Genomic DNA, 24,544 nt, shown 5'->3' on the forward strand with positions numbered 1-24,544 from the left:
TTCCATGGTGCTTGCCAATACAAAAGAAGTGAAACATCTTTGATGTGCTTTCCTGGTGGAAGATTTTTCTCCAAATTACTCAGTTGGCCAAATAAGAGCATCCTCTGCCCACAGGAGGACTGTCTGAATGAAGGCGGGGAGCATGGGGCTTTGTGTCTGTCTTTCCTGGTAGGTGTTTTGGGGTTTTTTGGACTTTTTTTCCTTTTATTTCCCATCCAACTGAAGTATTTTGTGTCACAGTCTTTACTTCTTAAGACTTCTTTGTCTCTGTTAGGTCCTAATTTGGGGAAAAATGCACTGGCAATCATACTTAAAATTATAAATCACTTCTTTTAAGCATGGTTAAGTAGAGGAAGCAAGCAGTGCCATCTTTGAGGTGTCCTAAATATTTGACATGATTGGAATTCAGATTTTCAAAGAATCTGATTCAAGCAATTGATTCTTATCCCATTCTTTCCCTGCTTAAGTAACACCATGGGGTGTTCCAACCCTGAGAAAGTGTGCCTATAACGAGTAGGTATTGGAGGGGCCACAGTGGTCAGCGGGCTGCACTGGTCTCCCATAGTCATAGTCAAGCCTCCTGAAACTTTCCAGCTCCTTTCCAGGATGATTCTGGGCCAGCTGTGTGACTTGCTTTAGTCAGAAGAATGTCCTGGGAATGACGCATGATGGTTCAGAGCCTAAGTCTCCAGAGGCCTCGCACCCCTCACTTGCTCTCTTACATAATTGCTTGGTTGCTCTGGACTCCAGCCATGCCGTGAGAACCAGCCCCGGCCAGTGTTCCAGAGGTGAAAGACCACGTGGAGCAGAACCACGTCATTCTACTGGAGGTCATCGAGGACCAGCCAGCCCCAGCCGACCCGCCAGCTGACGGCAGACATGTGGTAAGCCCAGGTAAGCTCAGCAAACCAGATCACGTTAGCAGAACCATCCAGCTGATCGGTAGACTTTGGAGAAATGACAAATGGTTATTGTTTTAAGCTGTTAAGTTTTGGGGTGATGTGTTGCATAGGTTCGTTGCATTAATAGATAGATACAGCTGATATGTCACCAGATATTTCTTCTATTGGAATTATGAATGCTTAAGTCCCTAACATAAAACTTGAAGAGAAAAGATATAATAATTCTGTCTATATGTGTTACTATACATTTTCAACAGCTTAGGATGCTATAGTCTAAATGACTGTTCTAATATGGGCTATGTTGTATACATGGAAATCACTTTACAGATGATGTGGTATCATCTGAAAGAGATTAATCCTACAGAGCAGAGCTTGGCAAACTGCAGCTCATGGGCAAAATCCCACCCGTGGCCAGTTTTTGTAAATAAAATTTAGCTTTGTGCCACAATGGCAGAGTTGTGTAATTTCAACAGAGACTGTATGGCCTGCAAAGTCTAAAATATATAGTGTCTGGCCTTTTATACAAAAAGTTTGCTAACTCTTGCTCCAGAGACTCTAAAAGTAAGATGCAATGTGCTAATAACTGGAAGAGATGTGCCAATATGGATTAAGCCTGCAGGGGCAGAGGAAAACAATTTCAAATAAGAAGCAAAAACCTCAAGTTGCAGAGGTACATGCTCTAAATGGCAGCCACCCACCTGGAATGGAGGGATTTTTCATATGACATATGCATGCAGCAGGCTCCACACAGAAAAACAGTAGGGGTCGGTTTAATTAATGACCAAAACAACTTCTCTTCTCAACAGCAGGGAGCCCAACTTTGGCTCAAAGTATAAACATCATCCTTAAAGTCTTTGAAAATCACTTTTCTCTGTAGTCAACACCTCACGGAGTCTGTAGTCTGTCTCTCTGGATTGCAACCTATTTTGGAATGTAAGAAACTGTAGAGAAAAATACTGTAAAGTATTATCTCCGATTAACTCTGCTGCTGATATACTGTTTATTAAATAAGTAGAAGGGGAGTCGTGAAGTTTAACCCAGCTTCTCAGGGTTAGATAGATCTTAGGTGATAGGTGATAGATCTCAGAGACTCTTATTAATAATTCCTCCTATCAACTATCCCATTTTAGCAGGAACATATTGAGACCTAAAAGGTATGGGTAAATGACGTAGATAAAATTTTCTTCCCAAGTGTGTCTTAACTGAAATATCTGAGGGAAATGCATAATTTAAAGTAACATACATCTTTGTAACTTCTGTGCTGTGCTTGTCGGGATATCTCTGCATGCCCTACTCTTCTTTTTGCCCCATTGACGGAACCCTTGCTATGTACCAAGCATTGTGCAAACCCCCTCCCAGAATACTAGCGAAGCATGTCAGAGTCATCATGTCCAAGTGGGCACTGTTTCCTCTGCCCAGACCTGCTCCTGCCCCGTCTTCCCAGCCCAGTGGAGTGGCAGTAGCCCCACCCAGTTGTTGACGCCCCAAAGTGGGCACTTTGGTTTCTTGATTTCCCGTTATTTCTGCCATCCACCACATCAGCAAATACTGGCAGTTCTCCCATCAACACAGACCCCACATCGGAGAGCTCCTCCATATCCCTATTGCCACCACCACAGTCTCCAGCCCCAGGGTCTCTCCTTAGCTGCCTGAGCCTCGAAGGGCTCCCATTCTACCCTCCAAGGTCCGTTCCCACAGCAGCCAGAGTGAGCTTCCAAGACGGAAATCAGGTCAAATCCTCACCCTCCTCAAAGCTCCCACTGGCTTCTCTTGCTACCAAACTCGAAACCTCTGAGCTCCGTGTCTAAGGCCCTGCGTGATCTAGTCCCTCAGTACTTGTTGGCTTCACCTTGGGCCACTTTCTTCTTCCCTGTCTTCAGCTGCCCAGCCCTGCACACTTCCTCCCATCCTCCCAGACCGCTGGCTCGCTCCCACTTCTCAGGCGCTTTGCGCGTGCGCTTCCTTCTGCTTGGAAGACTCTGCCTTAGAGCAAGCTCATCGCTCCGTGCCTTACCCTTCTGCAGCCGTTCTCAACGAGGGGCAGTTTTGCCCCACACAGGACATTTGGCAATTGCCTGGAGCCATATTTCACTGTCATAACCGAGGAGGATGTAACTGGCATCTAGTGGACAGAAGCCAGGGACGCTGTTCAGCTTCTTACATACACAGAACAGTCAGTCCCCATTGCAAAGGTTTATGTGGCCCCAAGCGTCAGTGGTGCCGAGGATGAGAAAGCCTGCCTTGCTCAGTTCTTAGCTCAGTGGTTTTCTCCTCAGAGAAAACAGCTCTTCTCTCCTATTCCACGTCACTCCTTATCCTCTTATCCATTCTTTATCACTACCCAGAGTTCAAGTGTGTGATTGTTTTGTCTCTCATCCCTGCTCCCTGAGGTGATTTAGCTTGGATCACACAGCCTGTACACAGTAGAACAAAATTTGAACCAGTGTCTTCTTCTAAAGCTTGAACTCTCTCCATTCCCTGATATCCTGCCTCGTGTTTGGTACATACAATATGGGCTCCCTGAGGGCAGCAGCCTCGTCTCCCTCACCACTGGTTTCTCGGTGTCCAGGGCAATGCGCAGTGCACAGAAGGCGCCCACAGAATGTTGCTAGATCGCTGAGGTTTGGAGGGGTTAAATAAGTTGCCCAATGTCACACTTGGCTGCTAAGAAGCAAAGCCACCCATGGGCCTATCAGCTCTTTTAAGCCGCACTGCACAGAATCCATGAAGCAGCCTCGTGCTGGTTGTGCAAATGCATCCGGAAGACAGTTTTCTCTGCTTTCCCCTTCCAATTTCCCATAGTCCCCTCTTGCCTTATTACAAGTCCCTCGCATGTAGAAATTCTAGATCCATTGCAAGCCAGAGCTTCTGACTCCTTCATAATGCTTATTTCTTGTACCTTTCTGATTTCTCTTCCTTATTCAAAAATGACTAATACCAGGTAGATGGAAATGCTAGGTAGCCAGGAGCAAGATCACACACGAGCTGTCAGTCTGTCAGCAAACACCATCGTCAATACTGGATTAATTGCTTGCTTAACCTCCATTTCGTTGTCTGTAGTTTTTCTCTCCCAGATAAAATGACCAGTCTCCTTTGGCTACAACTTGCAAATAACAGAGGAAGACTTGAAACGATTATCCTAATGTAAAGACAGCATGAATTCCTGGCTCACTTTTATGAACACAAAATAGTGTCCTTTGTTTCTGCAAAAGCAACGAGTTAAAAAAAAAATTACTTTTCCTTCTTAACTTTTCCATACCTTAAAATAACTTCAAATTTTATTTTTCAAAGACTTGATATGTCTATATTCTAACCCTGGATGTGTTTATTTTGGACTCTTGCAGTTTTCTAGATTTTCCTCAGTCCCACCTCTGCTTTCCCAGTCCACACACACACACACACACACACACACACACGCACATGCACATGCACACACACACGTACACGCACACACACACGGACTACTCATTTCTGATGCCGAATCAATAGCCATCATAATCATGGCAGTGGCCCTTGACCAGGGAGAGCCTGTTGTCAAAGGGGGCCCCCAGCTGGATCCCATCAAGATTGCAAAGTGGAGGATGTCCTTCCTTCTTGGAAGGAGGTTCCCAGACTTCTGGCCCTGGGCTTGCCTTTCTGCCCCTATCAAAAGCTGTGTGCTTTTCATGGCGCTGAAGCCTGTTCCTTAATGAATTAATTTATTGGCATCCTTCGTGGTGTGCAGCTGAGCGCTTCAGTTTCTCATCTGGGATTTCCTGTCCACCTTGACCTCCCCTGGCTCTCTCTGGGAAAATAGCCTGCAGACTGCCCTGATTCCAGCCTCACTCCTTCTGAATTACCTCTTTCTTAGGAGACAAGCTGTATTTGTTCTCCCTCCATAATCCCTCTGATGTCTTCAACTCGAGAGAAACCCCGAAGCCCTTTGAATCGCAGTCTGGCAGCTGTTGTCGTTAGCTGCAAAATTGAAATTAGCCAAGCCCAGGAGAAAATGACTAAGGCCATTAATGTTTCAAGGAGGTAGTATGTACTGAACGTGAGGCAGGATATCACAGAGTGGAGAGATTTCAAGCTTTAGAAGAAGGCACTGGTTCAATTTTATTCTGCTGTGTGATCCAAGCTAAATCACTAAACCTCTCTGGGCTTTACTTTCATCCATGAAATGGGATTTATAATACCTACCATTTTAGAATTTGGGGAAGGATTAAGAAAAGGATTGGGGAAGGATTAAGAAAAAATGTATATGCCTAATAGGGTGATGGTGACTGACATATATTTGGAGCTATTTGTATTTTTACTTAAAATCTCAACTATGAATATTTGTTTTCTGTGAAAACACCGGTGCCTCTGTTTAGAGACAGCCCACAGTTGGACTCTATCAGGTCTCTTCCACTACCTACCTTGTGATCTTTGTTCCTAACTTCCCCTCCATGGGCTCCAAAATGCCACTCTTAACGGGATCTAAGGTGTCTTTTAGCATGTACACGAATGTGGATCCCATCAGCCTTGGGGCCTTGTGTGTGCTAAATTATCTGAGTGATAAACTGAGTTTCTGGCCTGATTCTCTGAGCACTGTGGCCTGCATATGGGTAGGCTGCCCCAGCCCAGCCCGCACTGCTGGACACCCGGTGAAGAGCAATTTTAACTGATTTTCAAAAACAACAGCTCCTGACTTTGTATTGTCTTAAAGCTTTGTAAAGTGACATGTCAATAAAATGTCTCATTTATAATTCCCCCCAGTCCTGGGAGGTGTATATGATAATTCTGTGCCCCTTGCTATAGGTCAGGAAACCGACGCCTAGAAGTAATTCGGGTTGGGTTGAGGCAAGGCTGGATAGGTAGAGGCTTTAACCCCCACGGGCTTGCCCACTCTGGTGTGAGGGATGCTCTCCTGCCCGGAGCCCCGGAACGGTCTGACGTTACGCTGACATTCAGTCTCATTAAAGCACTGCCTCCACAGCTTGCATTGGATAATGTCACCAGGCCACATCCCTTCAAATCTGGGTGGTTTTTTCTGGATCTCTTCCAACTTGTAGTTCATAATGGCTTTTCAACAGAGGACCTGAATGCTTTTTGGCAGAACCGGAATGGATAATAGGGATGGTGATAGTGAGAATAAAAGCAGCTAGTATTTATTTGGGGCTTGCAAAGGCACTGGGGTAAGTGCTGAACAGAAGTGACCTTATTTAATGAGCTTACTAACAACGCTATGTAGATCTGGGGGTATCTATCCCTATGTGACAGAGGAGGAAGCTGATGTAGGCAGGCAGGGTAAATGGTCCCTTGTCACACTGCAGGTGTGTGGGAAAGATAGATTGGACATTGGATCTTTTTGATGCCAGAGCCTATACACTTACCAATTTTATGCTGCCCTTTCAGTAACAGCCAGTTGCAGTGGACAAACCCATTCAGCCAAACTTCCTGTATGTCTGCTAGGTGCCCAGTACTCTATTAGGTGCTGGGAAGGTGTCACCACTGTCTGAAGAAGCTATGAATTTGTGGGGAAGACAGATAAGCAGTCCAGTCCAACTCTACAAATGAAGTGTCACAGGAGATGGGTCACAAAGCCTTGCAAGAACCTAGAGAAGGGAACACACAACTCTTTCTGAACATGTCAGGGACAGTGTCCCAGATACACTGGAGGATGAGAAGTGTGTTTGGAAGAAAAGTGAAATGTGTTACAAGGAAGAACAATAGTGTGTATAAAGGCAATAAAATCATGGCATGCATTTCTATCCCTCTATCTATCTATCTATCTATCTATCTATCTATCTATCTATCTATCTATCTATCTATCTATCCAGTTATCTGCCTATTTATCTATCAATCAATCAATCATGGCCAAACATGAGGAATAGGATTAGAGGGAAGGGAAAGAAAATGGAGAAAAAGACTCTAAGGGAAGACAAAGAATGGAATTCTATACCAATCCAGAAAGTTGCATTGTCCACTTAAAGAAATAAAAGCACAGTTTTTTGAGCAGGGAAGTACCAGGATGAGACACTATTTTGGAGAGATGATCCTGTTGACTGGCAGTCAAAGGGGAGCGATGCTAGAGAGCTCAGGGAGCGGGCTATTGTCTGTGTCCAGCAACGGTGTGGTCCTGATCCAAGACCGTGGAAATCAGGTTGCAAGTAGAGGAGGCTTTTGCAATACTTGGGAGAGTTTGTTGACATAGAAGTCAGGTGGGGACCTGAAGATGCTGAGGTGACCCTCATGCTCCGGCTTGGGGAGAATGGGTAGAGGGTCTTAGTATTTGTCAAGATAGCAGAAAACAAGAGGAGCAGCAGGCTCAAGAGGAAGGGCTGCGTTTGTTTTGGTTTTATGATGTCTAGATGGGGATGTCCAGAAGGAATCTGGGGTAAAAGCTTGAAGTTCAAGGGAGAAGTCTTTCTAGTAGACACCATCTAGGGTGGCTGCCCGGTCCACCCCAAACCTCCCAGTGGCCCTGCTGGTGTGACCTGCTCCTGTCAGCTGATCAGGTTACGGCCATGCTTCTTAGCCAGGATGGCTTTGATCTGCAGGGGACACAGGGCGGTGTCTGGAGCAGGTGCTGCTGTAGGATTGCAATAATCCTCCCTGTCTCAATGCGAAGTAGAGGAATTCTGACTCCACGCAGGTCCTATTTTGAAACAGATCATGCTGTTCATCTTCCTGTTGAATTTCCTGTGTCAGTATGACTTGTCGTGATTACAAAGACAGCTAAGGAGGAATGACATTGTTTCTTCAAAATCTTCACAGGCTCCAGTGAAACTTAAATTAGAAGCAGAGAACCATGCATCATTTTTGCAAGAAGCTTTAAACTTTGTCATGATAGCTTTTATTTCTTCGGTTTTCCATGGCCCTTAGTTCTGTTCCCAGGGTCTCTTCCCTTCACGTTTGGAATTTACATTGAATTTACATTTGAAGAAACACAGCGAGAAGGAGGGTGATTTTCTAGTGGAAAACAGAGGATATGTTACAGGTTGGCAGATGTAGACGGAGAGAGGTGCTGTTTACACTGTGGGACAATCCATACAAGAGGTATAGTGATGTTACATTGACTGAAGGCTTGACCCAGAAACGTGCCAGGGAACTTGAACTTGAGGTCATCCAGTCTGTGTGGCTCCCAGTGACCTGTTTGCACTTTCTGATTCAACTCTTGGTGATGGTCAGATTATGTCTCCATCCCGCTCAAGCAAAGTGTTTTGTTTAGTACTTTTTTCCCCTGTTATTTTATCCCTCCATTTTTCCTCTCTTCAAACACTCCTCCTACTTATAGGGTCTTAGATTGTGTTCTTCTACAAGGTAATCACGAGGTAAGCCAGTGAGTGCAAGCAGTTCATTAGCAAAGTGGTTCCAAGGGGTGCCGGGAAGGTAATGAGGAAGTGAGGCAGGGAAAGGAAGCCAACGTAAGGTATGTGAGTGAGCAGGCTGCCTCGGGGGCCACTGGGGCTCAGGCCCGGGGCTATCCCTGGGGCACTGCAGAGAACATATCTCAGACATGTTCCACCAAACGTGGAAGCTGTGAGCTGGCCAGTGAGAGCGGAGAGATGATGGGGAGGGGACACTGATAGCCGCTGCTGCAGCACAGCGTGGTGAGGACAACACCATCTGAGGCTGCAGAGTCTGTGTTCACACAGGCGGTCAGTTCCGTGTTGCCAAGACAGCCGCAGCCCAGGGAATACCCAGATGGGAAAGCTCGGGCAAGTGACTTCCCATCCCTGGGCCTCAGATTTTCTCATCTGTAAAGAAAGGAGCATGGGGCAAATGATCCTACAGGCCACTCCCAGCTCAGAGGGGCGGTGGTTCTTCGAATCAAATTCCTGTGATGAACTCAAAGAACAGATCGATGTTCCCCACCAGCGCCTTAACCAAAAGGGCACATCATGAGAGCTACCTTCTAATGAGCACTTCCTCTGCACCGAAGACTGAAACACTTATCGGTGGTATTTTATTTCATCTTCTCGGCAGTACTTGGAAAACAGGCACCACTTTTATCTCTTTTGTGGGAGAAGAAGCTGAGCTGGGCTAAGTTGTCCACGCTGCACTGATAATCAGCGCTGTTGCTGGGGTTTACACTCACACCAGCCCGACTCATCAGCACTGTATCCTGCTGCCTCCCACCGTGGTGACGGCGGCGTACAACATCTGTGCTCCAGAATCATCATACATGTGGAGATTCAGTGGAATGTCTTGATCCATAATAAAGATTATGAGCACCATCCAGATCTGTCCGTATCACCAGCTGCATCCTAGAATGAGAACCTATCACCAGAGTATACTTTTCCCAGCTCCATCATCATCAATTTCAATCATGTTTTGATGACTTCCTGCATGCCTGGCACTCTTCTCAGTGGTTTACCTGTGTCAGCGTGGCTAATCTGTACAGATAGGTACAGTCACTAATCCCCCTTTTGCCTATAAAAAAAGTAAAGCTCAGGGGTGTTGAGTAACTTGGCCAGCTCTCCTGGCCAAGTATGACCTAGTAAGTGACAGAGCAAAGAAACAGTCTGACTTTAGAGGCACGCACTATTTGTTCCCTCGCCACTTGTCAATCTTTCCAGAGTCTAATACTTAGTCCCTTCGGCATTGGCATTTGCATAGAGACCTGCTGAGTTAGAGCTCCAATTGCATCTCTCTGTGCCCCCTAGAAACCACAGAGAAGTGACTGAGGGCCATTTCAGTCAAGGTTATCAAGGTACAAAAATGTGGTTTAAAAGGAAGCACTCCCAGGGTGTCTTTGTTCTGGTACATTCTACTAATTACAAATGCTCTTTGCCTGACAGAAGTGGGTAAAGTCCAGAAGTCCACATTTTTTTTATTTCTAACTCAGTCAGGAACATGGCATCTGTCTGGTCCTTGTTATCTTTGAAAGTTGTTTGCACCCCCGTGTTCCCATCTCTCCTTCATCTTCTCCCGGCGACTCCTGAGCTGCAGCAAGCTGGGTTATCCTGCACACTACTGAATCTCATTGGTAAGTGTGTTTCTGGCTGCAGCATCTGGAAGTAATCTTGAAGTCAAGACACACAGGTCAAGACTGGCTATTCAACAGGCACCTATAACTTCACCTAGTTACTCTCATTTCAGTCATTCATTCATATACCCATTCAAGAATGGCACACTGATTCACAGTCAGATTCTCTATGTGGCACCATGGGGAACAGACTTATGCAAATCCTCACAGAATCATTGGCCAGCTTTCTGAAATACGAAATTGAAGCATAGATAAAGGAAGAACCAATTAGTCATGGAACAAAATTGGGGCACAATCATGTTATTCATGACACAGACATTAGATGGTAAAAAGTCACCATGGTAAACATTTGACCTTCAGAAAACAATAGCAACATATTGACTGTGAAAAAAAACACATCCCTCAGACTACAAAAAAAGGGGGGAATAAAAGTTGGTATGTTTTCAAAATAAGCAACTTCTAATTGCAAATTAAAAGATATCTTGAGTATTTTTTAGAAGCTCATTTTTTTCCCCCCTTTAGTTATTTAGCAGGGTTAGAATTAGGTCACGTTGGAGTGGTGGTTCATTTGAACTCAGCCTTTGATCTTAGCCTCTGGGGATCTCAAAGCTTGTTGTCTATCAGGGATGGGTACAGTTCCTTAGATGGACCTGAAAGCAGATTATAATGAAACAAGAAAAGGAGAGCCTGAGGTTGTTTCTGAAGGTGACATTACAAGTTGAAGTGTGGACTTCCCTCAGCAGTGACAGGTCCATTTGTCCCCAGGAAAAGAGGGAGCTGAAGGCAGGCAGGGGAAAATATTTCCTTTCTAGGCAGGTTTGCCCATCCTGACCTCTGCAGGTGGCCTGCTGGGTTATTTATAGAGCATTATGGGAACTGTCAATGATGAAGCAGTACTGGGTTGCAGGACCTACTGAAATATAAACTGATGGTGGACATTGAAATTCACGTGCCTTTTCTTCCTGGGCTGCAAGAATCCCCAAGCTGTAAGTAATAAGTGTACACCAAGTTCTGGGACTTGTATATCCCACAATATGAATGTAAAATAACATTGGCATTGTAACATTCTGTCCGCCCACCTTCATAACTGATCCACTGCCTCTCTTTCTATCTACTTATCCTTCTCCAATCCTCCCAACCACAAAGAGAATCTTATCCCAGCCCTGTCTTTATCTCTGATAGTTGTGTCATGTGTCCTTTATCTTCAAAGACTAGCAAAATAGAATTCTGATTTAAGGAGGCAGTTTTGTGTGGTAGCAACTCACTTATCTGCAGGACCTCCGCCCGCCCGGCAAACTCACAGACAGCAGTGAAAAGCCAAAATAGAGGAGGAAGAGCTTATCAGGATAAAGTGTAAGTCAGAAAACTCAGGCACACAATGTCCTGGGAGAATTCTTCTGGCCTTCATGGATATTCAGTTTGCTCTTGTGTGTAGTTTTAACAAGCTGATTTAGTCGGTCACTCAAATCAGCAGATTAATCACAGTAATTAGTTTTGAGTAGTTGGAGTAGATGCTCCAGACCAGTGCTGGCCAATAGGATTTTCTGCAATGATGCGAATGTTCTATATCCATGCTGTCCAAAACGGTAGCTGCCAGCCATTGTGGTGTTGAGCACTTGAATATGGCGAATGTGACTGAAGAACTGAATGCCTGTAACGCCTTTCATTGGAGAGTGGAATCTCACGTGATATGGGGCTGACTTCTGCCACTGTAGCATGAATCTTTGGAGGGCAGGGGCCATGTTCCATTTATAGTTGTATAGTACTTGGATTGATAGAAATGATCAATAAAGTTGGTTGACTTCAACACTTTTGAATTAACAAAGGGCCTGATTTTAAAGTGACCTCATCACGTTACATAACACTGTTAAGCATTAAGTACCTACTGTGTGCTGGGTCTAAGAGACCTAATAATACCAGTCATGAGAAGGACAATATGGATAGTAAGTACTCGTAATTAAGCCAAAACTTATTGAAAACCCACTGTATTTCAGTCGCTCACACACTAGGCTACACACGTTGGTATACAGAGCTGTGTAAGATTCCACTCTGGGCTTTAAGTAGCTCAGAGTTTCACAGGGGTGCTCCTCAATCTAGTGTATTGGTGTCACTGAGGGTCAGCAAGTCACATAAGCATGGATCTCAGACAGAGATCTCAGAGAATCATATTGCCCAGCTTCCTATACTAAGGCATGTAGGATAGTATCCCCACCATCTAGGTAAACAATTTAAGGCCAAAGAGGAACTTCCCCAAGAGTATATACCTGAGCCTTTATAGAAACTGTTCTCAACTAGAGCAGTTTTGCCCTCCAAGGGATATTTGGCCATGTCTGTCACAGAGGGTGCTACTGGCATCTAGTGAGTAGAGGTCACAGATGCTAGTAAATACCTAGCAGCGCACAGGTCGGCCCCCACTGCCAAGAACTGTTCAGACCAGGCTGGGAGAGCTGAGCCTGAGAGACCGCCTTTATCCTGATGCCGTAGAGCATCCAAGCTGTGATCTGCTTACTTCGATCCAAAGGAGAGGATGGACAAACAAATACAGTTTTAGAAGGATACGTATGACGTGAAACCTCTTTAAACCGGGAGGCCTCCCTGGGTGGGCTGCGCGGTGTGGGCGTGTTTACTTACACAGGTGCTCCGGATGGCTCACTCTGGTTTCCTCTGGCAGGGTTTGGGGCTTCATTCTGGCTAGTGTTTGTGTGTTCTTCGTCAAACCAGGAAGGTGTTTGTTCAGACAAAAATCAGAAGGCTTGCTTAGAAAAAGAAAGAAGGAAAAAAATTTCTTGCTCTTTAACTGGCCATTTGCTGTTGCCATCCCAAAAGGCCAAGAAGAAACAAGGGGCAGAGGCTTCACACTGGAAAACTAGGTTCATGACCAGGCCCTGTCACATGGGTGTGTCCTGTGCTGATGATTTGTAAACTGTCCTTCCTTTAAAACAGATGAAAGAAAAACTGTCAAAGGCAGGAGGGTCAGAAAGAGATTTAAAAAATACTTTCGTTTCTTACTACAGGACCTGGTCTTGGAGAGAAATCTTTAAAAACCCTCCAATGGCTTCCTGACAGTTAAAGTAAAGCACCAAAGTTCTTACTGTGATGTGGTCTGCAAGGCTTGGCCCACCGCTCTGACCTTCTCTCCCTCATGTTCGCCTCCCTCATTCCCTGAGGCCTCCTGTCTGTTCCTTGAGCTCACCAGGCATAGTGCCACCTCAGGGCCTTTGTGTATGCTGTGCCCTCTGCTTGCAGCTGTCTCCCCTGCGTCCCTACCTGGCTTGCGCCTTCACTTCCTTCGTCTCTGCTCAGAGAGGCCTACTTCGACCATTACCTCCCTCAACACCTCTCTTTATCCTCTTACCTGTTTATCATCAGATGTAATTCCCGTTCCTTGATTGGTTTGTTTTTCCCCTGATGTCCTTCAGCACCCAGGACAGTGCCTGGCACGTGGTAGGCATCCTGTACATATTTGCTAAAAGTATGCAAGTGACAAGATAGGGAACACTGGTGTGCGTGCGCACAGTGTGGATGTACCACAGTTTCGCTTTTTGACCCAGTGAAGGACGTCTTGACTGTTTCCGGTGTTTTGGCCGTTAGGGATGTTACCAGCATTTGTGCGCAGGTTGGGTATTGACTTCTTCAGCTCACATTGTGAGATAAATCAGGCAAAAAGAAAACCCAAGGCATGTACCACTGTGCCGTTCCTTTGAACACAGAGCCCCAGCTGATCTTCTTTCTTCATTCCTTTCAGTCTCCTTATGTGTGTTTTAAATGTAACATCCAGAGTTTTTAGTTGTAGTTAGTAGGAGAAATAGGGAAAAGTATGTGTATTCCCTTTTCCTGGGAGCGGATATCTCAGCATTCTTTTAACTGCTAAATATCAACCTGTTGTGCAGATGTACGGACCTGTCATAGTGTATGTCATCCATCTTCAACATTTTTCCAAATGTTTACTCTAAAGATCATGCTCCATTGTACCTGTCGTCTTGTGTATCGGTGAGGATGTTTTTCTATATTAATAAGAATTGATTTGCTTGGTCAAAGGGCATAAATGCTTGTATTTTGATAGATACTCAAAGTTGCCCTACAAAAAGTCTTTCCCAGTCTATACTCCCATCCATCCTAATAGGCACACGTGGACTGGAAAATAGGCTCATCTTTTCCTACATCGGAGCCTTGAGCATTTAGAAAGGTGGCCAGGAGCCTGATGAGAGGCTGTCAGTTCTAGTGTCCCAGTGGTGAGATCCCCAGTGAGCTGATTAGAGAGCTGAGCCCGCTGATGGGAAGAGCCGTAATCAAGCCCGAGTGCCTCTCAAGCCTGAGAGAGGGAGGGTTGGGTTGGCTGGGGCCGTCAGCCTGGGCTCCTAGCCAAGAAGAAACCAGGCCATGAGTCTGAAGCTGGGGCGCGGCTGTAGTTCAGGGGATACCAGGGATTGATTGCCTTTGCTGTGAAAAGCAAGAGAGTTGAGTGGTAGGAAAAGAAGGACTGATGGGTCCAGGGGAGCCAGGCCACAAAAGCCAGGAAGGATTTATCAGGTGGAGAGAATAGACTATACAAATGTCTATTTGAAGTTACAGCAATCCATATGTGAACACACAGGGAAATCCTGGCAAGACAAGGCCCAGAGTCACCGATGCGGGACACGCGTATGGCGCAGAAGCTGAAAGGCAAACCTCTAGGGAGGCCCTGGGAGATACATTTTCAGCTGTTAGGTGAGAAAAGGGATGAGAAATTTTAGGTCCGATTCTTGACGAACAGAATCCAAAGGAGGAGGGGGGATTCTAGAAAGAGAGCCCAGTACTAACTGTATTCGTTTTCTTTGCTGCTGTGTAACAAACTTAGCAGCTTGTGTGGGTCAGAGGTTTGGGCACATCTTAGCTGAGTTCTTGCCCTGGATCTCACAAGGCTGTGGTCAGGGTATTGACCAGAGCAGGGTTCTCATCAGAGGCCCCCCTGGGGCAGGGTGTACTTCCAAGTTCCATTAAGTTCTTGGCAGAATTCATTTCCTTGGGGACGCAGGGTTCATGGCATTTTACTTCTTTAAAGTATACAATGAAGAGAGAGTGAGATTCCAGAATGAAATCTGCTAACAATATGGAGTCATATATAACATAACATAACCACAGAGTAATATCCGTTCCTCTTTGCCATATTCTGTTGGTTGGAAGTGTACACTCATAGGGTAAGATGACATGAAGATGTAAATACCAGGCATGTTGGGGATCATGGTGCCCACCTTTTAGCCTGTCTCCCACAGCTACAAAAACATGGAAGGTTATTAGAATATTGGGTTCAAGAGGGAAGAGAAGAGATTAACTGGCTCATGAAGAATATGGGAGATAAGGATGGATCTGAAGTTCAGTGCTACATTCTAGGGAGCTTTGAAGGCCAGTTGGAAAGATTTGCCCTTTTGACATCGCAAAACTTAAGGACATTTCCATCGTTGGCCTTGTGTTATTTCTTGAAGACAGCATCCTTGTTAAAGACACCCATTTTTGTTTTCAATGGGTTAAGAAACTCATTTTCAATTCTCAATTCTGATACTCACTTCCCAAGCAATCATTTATTTTTAGAAGTGTTTTAGAAATGAAATGACAATTGCATTTAAAGTGAAGTATCTACATTGAATTAACCTTGACCGTTTTCTATAGTTTCATTATTTTGAAAGTTGAAGCCAAACACACAAACTCATCCTGCATTGAGAAGCAAGACAATAGATAACGTTTTCAAACTTTCCTCTAACATAACCCCTCTGGGGGCCTAATCGTACAGAACAGAATGTGCTACTTGCTAAATGCGTCATGCCTTTTCCTCTCCTGTGAGTATCTGGTTAAGGAGCTGTGTTAGAAAAGAAAGGATTCCTGTGGAAATACTGAGGAAGGTAAAAATTTATGGAGATGGAACCCATTTGGACTATGTCACAAATAGTTCTCAAATACTGTAGAAACAATGGAAAAATAGCGCCAAATGAAAAAGTTCCCTGTAGGCAGAATTTTACTCTAAAACAGTGATTTGCACTGTTTTAATTGCCAAAATGTTCTGTGAACTTCCAAGTGATAGTGGGGCTGTGTCTATGAGCATCCTTCGGTCAATATATCTACTGACCAAAACTATAATCTTTACAATGAGTTACAATCATTTGAAAATGAAAACCATATTGGTTACTAAACCTTTTTTTGTATGTGATGAAAGACTCCTTTGGGAATTTGTTGAAAGATACGGACTTTTCTCCTGAAAAATGCTTATAGGTGGAAAATTACAGTTTGAGGGGCTTCATGAATCCCCTGAAACCATCCACTGGAGACATCTGTGGCTTCCACATTAAGAAACCTTAAATGACACATATCTGAAAGAAAAAGTAAATTCAAATATAAAATACATAACTTACTCAGTCTATACATAATGGCAGAGGAACTGTGGTTGGAAGGCTCTCTCTAGGGATATTTTGGATTTTAAGTGACAAGAAGGAGGCTTCATTACATGCTTGGGTCCTCATGTCAAATCCTGGAGGTGAGGGGTGATGAAAAACTGTGTGTGTCTTGTGCTTATGCTGGAATTTTGTTTTCTAATAATGCATGCCATTTTTCTGCGTGGAAACTTGTATTTCACTATAATAGTCTGGGAAACATTTAACAGTCTGCTGGGGTTAAAGGTAAACAGTAATGCCATTGGCTGTGAATGTATGCTCGTGTATGAGAGAGAGACAGAGAAAGATACAAAGAGAGAGAGAGACTTGCAAACAGAGAAGCAGAGAAAGATGTATGTAGTGACGGAGAAATAGAGTCAGGAGGGTGGAGGGAGAGGTAGAGATATACCTACAGATGTAGAGAGTCAGTCAGTCAGAGTATTGTGGGGACAGACAGAAAAGCACGAGACAGGCAGTCTGAGAGGCAGAGCATTTCCAAGCCTGCAAGTCCTCCTCCCTGCTGACTAGCCATGGGACACCAGTGATGGGCTTTATCATCATGGCTGTGAAGGGCTATGAAGGGCTGGTGGATGATTAAACATAGAGGTAAGGCCCCAGTGGGTGAGTTATTCCCTGGGTATAAATTAGGTGATTCAGATAGGACATCAATATAGACCTTGTGCCACCATTTGTTAAGTAGTTGTCCAGCACAGGGCTGCTGGTTTAGAAGGAATCAATAACCTCTCCGCTTTCCAGGAGTTTTTGTTGAACTTCTGTAAAAGTCTAGCTGAACTTGTGGAAGGGAGTTTATCTTATCTCTCCACGAACAAGAGGATGAACATCTAAAACAAAACATGCTTTCAACTCTTCCCAGAAATTTGCTAAGGTGTTTGTGAATACCTGGTCTGTGAATGCAAAAAAGACATAGTAGTCTTATTGGGGCATCGGCTAAGGCTGGTGTTCATATCAAGGGAGAGATGGAAAATTTGGTGGCAACATCTTTTGATGTACAGAGAATTACCCACCGATTCCCTGTGCAGTGAACGGCTATAATTCATGCAGGGAATGTACAGTGCCTTTAATGTTTTGTAATATGAAAGTACTTGGAGTTTAAAATCTTGCTTGAAAAAATGATAGCTCACATCTTAGTGCATATGTCCTTGATAAACATGTGCTTCAAGCAGATACTCAGTCTCTCCTTCCTGCTGAGTTGATGAGAATTCTAAAGAATTTTCTGGAAAGCCTCCTTTTCATATGCCCCCATCGCGTTGCACTGACTTCATTTGTGCAGAGGGTGACTTATTGATCAGTCAAGCCTGGACACCGTTTTCCAGCCACAGAAATTAAACATCATGACTACTGCCCATCCCAGGGGTCACTAACTCGAGTAACTGGATCAGAGAATAGAAGTGGAAATCAAAATAATCTTGATGAAGTATAGTCTGTAAATATAGATGGGAGTTTAGTGGCTGCTTATGTTAGGGTCCGTCTTTAAGGGATGGAATTTTATGATTGGCTGGGAAAGTGCATGGTATGAAAGACATTTGTGGCCAGAGTTGGAGCAGCAGCCCTGAGTTAGGTTCCTGGAATCAGGAATTGTGACTGTCTCGGTGACGTGACTTAACATGCTGAGTTCAGAACAGTGCCTGGCTCACTGTAGATGAACAAACCAAATTTTTAATGAATGAGTGAACAAATGAAGAAAAGTCTTGGTATGTTAAACAGAAATAGGAATGCATTAAGAGAAGGACTAGAATATAATGTTTAGCAATATGGAATTGTTCATTTTGAAGACAAGGTGAAGTGACTCAGGGATTTCAGAAGACAAGCGGTTGATGACTCAAAATAGACATAGCTAATTCTATGACTGGCCAAAGCTTTTAAAGAATCATTTCATTTAGTTTCTTTCTGTACTTTCAGTCACCATATTATTTGCTTAAATAAACATTTTCAGAACTGAGTTACTAGGGACGGTTTAAGGATGCTGACTCTTTGGAAAGAGAAAGGTAAGGCTGTGAAATTCAAAAATACATGAGCATGCAAACCTTACTTTCTAAAGATAATAATTTTGTTCAGGCAGTTGTCATAATTGTAGAAGCAGGTGTTAATAGTGTTTTCCATGTACTCTGTGCTAGGCACTGTGCTACATGTTTTATAAGCTGTTACTTAGTTGTCAAAGAATCTGTAGCGTTTGATTGTTTTCCTTACAAGGATGACAAGCACTTGGCTACTTGCCTAGGGTTGCCCAGCTAGACTGGAATTGAAGTTCACACAGAAACTCATTTCATTACATTTCCAATTACTCTTATTTGCAAACATTAACTTCAACATTAAGCTAATTTGTCTGTGACATGAATGCTTCACTGTCCAAGAATGTCCTGTATTAATTCTTTTATCCTGTGCCATGAGGTATCTGCATATACATCAGTGTTACTATTATGTTATTAACCCTTGAAGAATTGAGCTGGCTCCTTAAACCTCTTTACCAAGTGCCTGGCTTTATGTCCCCAAAGCCTGCCACTTAGGATCCACTCAGTGATTTTTCCAACAAGTAAATAAATGAGTGAGCAAGTGTCCCATGTAAATTAGGGCCTTCCCACTGGGCTCATGAAACCACTTTTAATGTATAGCTAAGTGTACTTAAATGCTCATTATATATAAATTCAAAAGTGTCAGAGAAAATGATCAGAAAGGGTGTTGCATTTCACATCATAAAAGCTTTTGTAATGCTGATGAGGTACACGGTTCTGTTCCCTCTCTTGGGGCCAGAGCTGAACCTGTGGCTTACGTCTCCTTTTCCAGGTTGAGCACCGGAGATTTCAAAGATCCTTTGGAAGCAATTATGAAGGACTCCTTGGGGAGGGGCTGGCAGTGTTTTCTCCCCCTATTCCCAAGACTTTTGCTACAATTATTCTTTGAAGGCCAGTTAACATTTTAAGCCACAGTAGCCAATTTCCTTCACTATTCTTAACTCCCTTAATATTTGTGTTCATGTTTCACTACCGTCCCTGTGGACTTTCTAAATGTAAGATTGTAGTGGGTGGACACACCTCATAAAAAACCTTTTACTTTCACTACCCTACACTTTCTAAATGTAAGATAGTAATAGGTGGAGACACCTCATCAAAAACTTTATTCTTTAAAACAAAATTGTATCTCAAACCTAAGAAGAGACTAGTTAATCTAGTTCTCTTTTTTAATTATTCTTTTTTTTACTGAGACACACACAATAAGATGCACAGACATGGTGTACAGCTTGATGAATTTGGACATGTGTATAGTCAAGTAACCTCACACAGATCAAAGTATCAAACATTCTCATTCTGACTAATTTATTTTTCCCCTTATTTTTAAATGGAGCCTTGGATTTTCTTTGCAGCTGTCTATGAAGGTGTCCAGACAGGTGTATCGGAACTTTATCTGACTGCTTATGTGGTGGTGAATTTCATGTCTCGACTGGACCACACGGTGCCCGGATATTTGGTCACACATTGTGCTGGGTGTGTTTGTGGGTGTGTTTTGAGATGAGATTAATATCTGAATCTCATAAGACTTCTTGAAGCGGATCACCCTAGTGTGGTGGCCCTCATCCAATCAGCTGAAGGCCTGAAAAGAACAAAAAGGCTGACCTCCCCATGATCAAGGGGGAGTTCCTCCTGCCTGCCTCTTGAGCTGGGGTGTATGGCTTTTCCTTCTTCAGATTGAATTGAAACGTTGTCTCTTCTTAGGTCTCAAGCCTGCCAGCTTTTGGACTGGAGTTCACACCATCGGCTCTCCTGGGTCTTCCGCTTGCCAACTACAGACCTTGTTACTGCCCAGCTTCCATAATCATGTGAGCCGATTCCTCATGGTAAATCTCTTTATACATACGTGCATACGTACATGCATACACACCTCCGTACACCCTGCTGGTTCTTTTCTCTGGAGAACCCTGACTACCACAGCTTGTAACGATAATAAAAAAATCCTTAATAATTAAATGAGCGAGAGACAGAAGTAATCTGGGGGTCGGCAGTGCTGTATTGACATGGCAGCCCCGTGATTAAAGCCCGACACTCCATCTATACTCCTTTTTTGCCTTTTTGTGTGGCTTTGTTCTCATGATTACAAGGTGGCTGCTGCACATCTCGGAGTTGTATCTGCATTCCAGGTGGAAGAAGACGGACAGGCAAGAAGCCAAAGGGGCTTGTCGGGGGACTAATGTGGGAGCATGGCTGGTCCCTCCTCAGCCAGATTTATGGACACCATTACATGGACACCTCTGGCTTCTGGGGGTCTGGAAATAAAACGTTAGCTTAGCATATGACTGCCACCAATACATTTTGAGTCCTGTTATGAAGAAGAGGGGACAGATATTGGGTAGGGTCCTAACAACATTCTCCACAAATTGTTAGGTAACCATCAAAGGTAGATTGTGACACTTCACTGGCTCTGGAGATGATGTAGATCCACAATGACTTTGAAATTAAATATTATATATAAGTGTCTCCAAGACCAGTACATCCAAAATTATATCACTTAATGTGACAAGCATAGTCACATTTACTGAGCATCTACTGTATGCCATGCACACAGCCAGCGCTTTCGGCATGCCACCTCTTTTGCTTCTGTTGTCTCCATTTTACAAATAAAGAGAATGAGGCTCAGAGAGACTTTATATAACTTGTCTAAACCTGCACAGCAAGCAGGTAGAAGAATCAGGTTACAACTCAGGTCCATCCTTCCCTTACAAAACCCTTAGGAAACTCTTGCTCTTATAAGAACAAACATATAGTTTATATGTGATTTTATATATACACACACACACATATATATTTTTTATTAATGTATACATTTAACTTTGATGCTTAGCGCTGTGTTTTGCAATGTGCCAGGTCTCAGTAAATGTCTGTTGATCAAATCGATTTGTCCAATTGCAGCCATTGAAATGGTGCTCCTTTTTCAGGATCCTCTTTAAGTCCCAATCTGAAAAAAACCTGCTCATATCTGAAGCCAGACGACAATCCCATCAGTAAAATGAGAGCGCCTTCAGTTTTGAGGACATCCAGCAGGTATTGGTTGAACTCCAGTTCTGGCTCAGGCACTCCTAAGCCTCTCTTTCTTTCCGGGTATCTGTGTGCTGCATTTTGGGTCAGGGTCTTTGACTCCGCCTTCCATTCACTTATTCTCTTTTTATGGGAGCCACTGACCATTCGATTATTAAGTGTTAAACTTTGGTTATTGTGTTTTTTATTGATGCAAGTTCAGTGTGGTTCTTTCTCAAATCTGCTATAGCACTTTTATAATTTCCTGTACCCTTCGTTTATTTTCAAACTTGTCTTTTATTTCGTTAAACATGGGAGAATAATTCTTTGAATAACCCATGTCTGATGATGGCAATATCTGAAATACTTAGGGGCCTGCTGGTTGTCCCTCATGGTGTATTATTTCCTTACGGACTTGATATCTTTGTGCTGTCACTGCCCTTAAACAACTAGTGGTGGTGTGGGGGCAGGGGAGTTACAAATGACTGAAGAGCTATTTTAAATTAAAATTATTAGTTTATATATTTTTGGACCACTTTGGTACTGCAAAATTGGCGCTATACATCCTTGAGTGAGCCTCTCCACAGTAACGTGTTCTAGAGGACAACTCTTTTTGTTTTCTCCTGTTCGACTCAGAGCCAAGGTCCCTCTCCCTGAAAACTGCTGGGTAGAAAGAGGTAGGTGAGTACATCTGCTGGTGTATGCTCTCCCTGATGGCATCGCCCTTTGAAATCTTACTGCATATGGGAGGTGGTTTGCCAGACATACAACACTGAATGGGCCCCGTGCTCTAATTTTTCTTTCCCTCTTCCTACAAGGCCATCACAAACACAGCTTATTTCTTCCAGACTGGTTAAATGGCCTCAGTGCTCAAGTGACTCTTAAATTCTCTTTTTACCTCTCTTTTGGAATACTTATTTGCTATTTCCTTTCTATTTTGTCAGCTCTTTGATGCTGTTAAAAAGGATTAATCATGCGCAACAACATGGATGGAGCTAGAGGGTATTATGCTCAGTGAAATAAGCCAGGCGGAGAAAGACAAGTACCAAATGATTTCACTCATACGTGGAGTATAAGAACAAAAGAAAACTGAAGGAACAAAACAGCAGCAGAAGCACAAAACCCAAGGATGGACTAACAGTTACCAAAGGGAAAGGGACTAGGGAGGATGGGTGGGAAGGGAGGGATAACGGCAGGAAAAAAAGAAAGGGGGCATTATGATTAGCATGTATAGTGTTGGGGGGGCATGGGGAGGGCTGTGCAACACAGAGAAGACAAGTAGTGATTCTACAGCATCTTACTATGTTGATGGACAGTGACTGTGAACAGGGATGTGGGGGGGACTTGGTGAAGGGAGGAGCCTAGTAAACATAATGTCCTTCATGTAATTGTAGATTAATGATACCAAAATAAAATTGAAAAAAAAAAGGATTAATCATGTTTAATGCAGTTTTAGTTGTTTGCAGGGGGGTGAACTAGTGGCCTGTCATTGTTACCTCATCGCTTTTTTAAATCCAGCAATTTTTCTTTCCTTTGACTTCCACCCTATTCATTTTCTTTCTTTCTTTTCTCTTTAACTTTGAGATTCTTTCTAACTTCTTGGGATTCATGTGTTTTTTTTTTCCAGTGGTACCATCAACCTCAGCATGCTCAGGGGAAATGAAGTGAGCATATGGTAACTACTGCAGTGAAATTTAGGCCTTTAACTCTTGTCTATACCAGATGTGGGATTGCATACATAATCACCATTTCTCTATAAAATCGACAAGCTTGGCTAATTTACTTAACTTATTTAACATGTTCCCATAAAGAAAGTGATCCAAGCTGGATTAATTTGGTAGAAAAACCAGAGCTATCCATGAAGAAGCAAATTGGGAGGGGAAGTAGGTGCCCCCCACTTCCTTAACATGAATTCAGTTCCAGATTGCGTAGATCCTGCAGGGCTCACTTCTTCCACTTCTGCTTTTCATCAGCCTTTAGTTCTACCTTCTTGTGCTTCATGAAATGCACTTAGGGCCCCTGTTTTGTTCTTGTGGGAAAATCACCTAAGGTGTGTTATCCTCTGTTTTCTAAGATTATGACCTGCTCCCACTCCTTTAAAATTCTCTGTGGTCCTATTTAGACTTTTTACATTTATTATTCATCTGATATATACTCAATTTACTTTTTTTTTAAAAAATGAAGATAGTTTTGCTTGTATTTCCTCATTACTTGAGTAATGTATCCCTGTAAAGTTTAGAAAACCAAAGCTCTTCTTTAATAGCACTTTCAGAGATGACTTCTATTATCATTTATTATGAGTTTTGATAAATACCATCACAGATTTCTCTTTCCCTCTCTTACATGCATGTAAGCTTGTGTGTGCACTATGCACACACACATATATTTATAGTATATACCCACATATGGATGTGTAAGAGGTATATTATATGTATGTGCATATACACACATATTTATGAAAATGAGACCACAGCTATATGACTACATGAAGGTGCGAGAAAAGCAAAATTGTTCTTTACTTAAAAAACATGTTCAGCTGGGTCTGTCTCTTTAAGGTGTGGCAACATTTCTTTGTGTATCAGATAAACTTTTGTTTAGCGAAATACATTAATAGGCCATTTATCAATATAGTTATGGTCCCTGTGCAGGTTCTTACAGTAGAAAATTGAAATAAGGAGAACTAAATTGTGCTCATAATACAATAAGAATGTGAGAGCTCTCAGGAGCCACTGTGGAAAGAGGCAGAGAGGGCTCTGGAGGAAGGAGCGAGCCAATCAAATCAGCTAGAGACAGATTAAAAGCCCAGGGCAGTCACAACAAACCCACAAGGACCCAAATCCAATCTATAGTCCATCCTTGTGACACCTCTGTGAGAGCCCATCTCCCCCTACAGCCTCATCACTCTATTCTAAGCCATCTGTACAGGAGCTCTTCTATTACCTGTTACCTGGGGTACTTTGTGGTGTAAAGGTGCTGGGCTTGTGCCCACGGTGTACTGACATTCTCCAGAAAATCACAAGCAAGGGAGAGATTCAGCGCAAGCATGGAGAACTCAGTGTGAGATAGAGATTGGAGCCAGAGCTGGTGAGAAGACATAGAAGTTGGGACTCACACATAGATCCCTATTCTTAAGACCACTAGATTCCTGAACATGGTAGCCTCCTCCTTCCCCCACGGTCGTCTACTGCCCAGTGCCCTTAGCTATCTATACTCTGGTACCAATATTACTGCCCAACTAGGATTGCACCCCCGGCCATGTAGGGT

At 43.5% G+C, this 24,544-nt stretch overlaps 1 long non-coding RNA gene across 1 annotated transcript; it reads left to right on the forward strand.

Moving 5' to 3' along the window:
- The first annotated feature begins 733 nt into the window (after nucleotides 1-733).
- On the forward strand, nucleotides 734-22,380 carry LOC118908593 (uncharacterized). The gene is made up of 4 exons (XR_008996748.1): nucleotides 734-894; nucleotides 19,985-20,106; nucleotides 21,202-21,307; nucleotides 22,225-22,380. It is a non-coding gene; the product is annotated as an uncharacterized LOC118908593 (long non-coding RNA).
- The last annotated feature ends 2,164 nt before the right edge of the window (nucleotides 22,381-24,544 follow it).

The sequence above is a fragment of the Manis pentadactyla genome, chromosome 1, assembly GCF_030020395.1.
Source record: "Manis pentadactyla isolate mManPen7 chromosome 1, mManPen7.hap1, whole genome shotgun sequence".
Lineage (NCBI taxonomy): Eukaryota > Metazoa > Chordata > Mammalia > Pholidota > Manidae > Manis > Manis pentadactyla.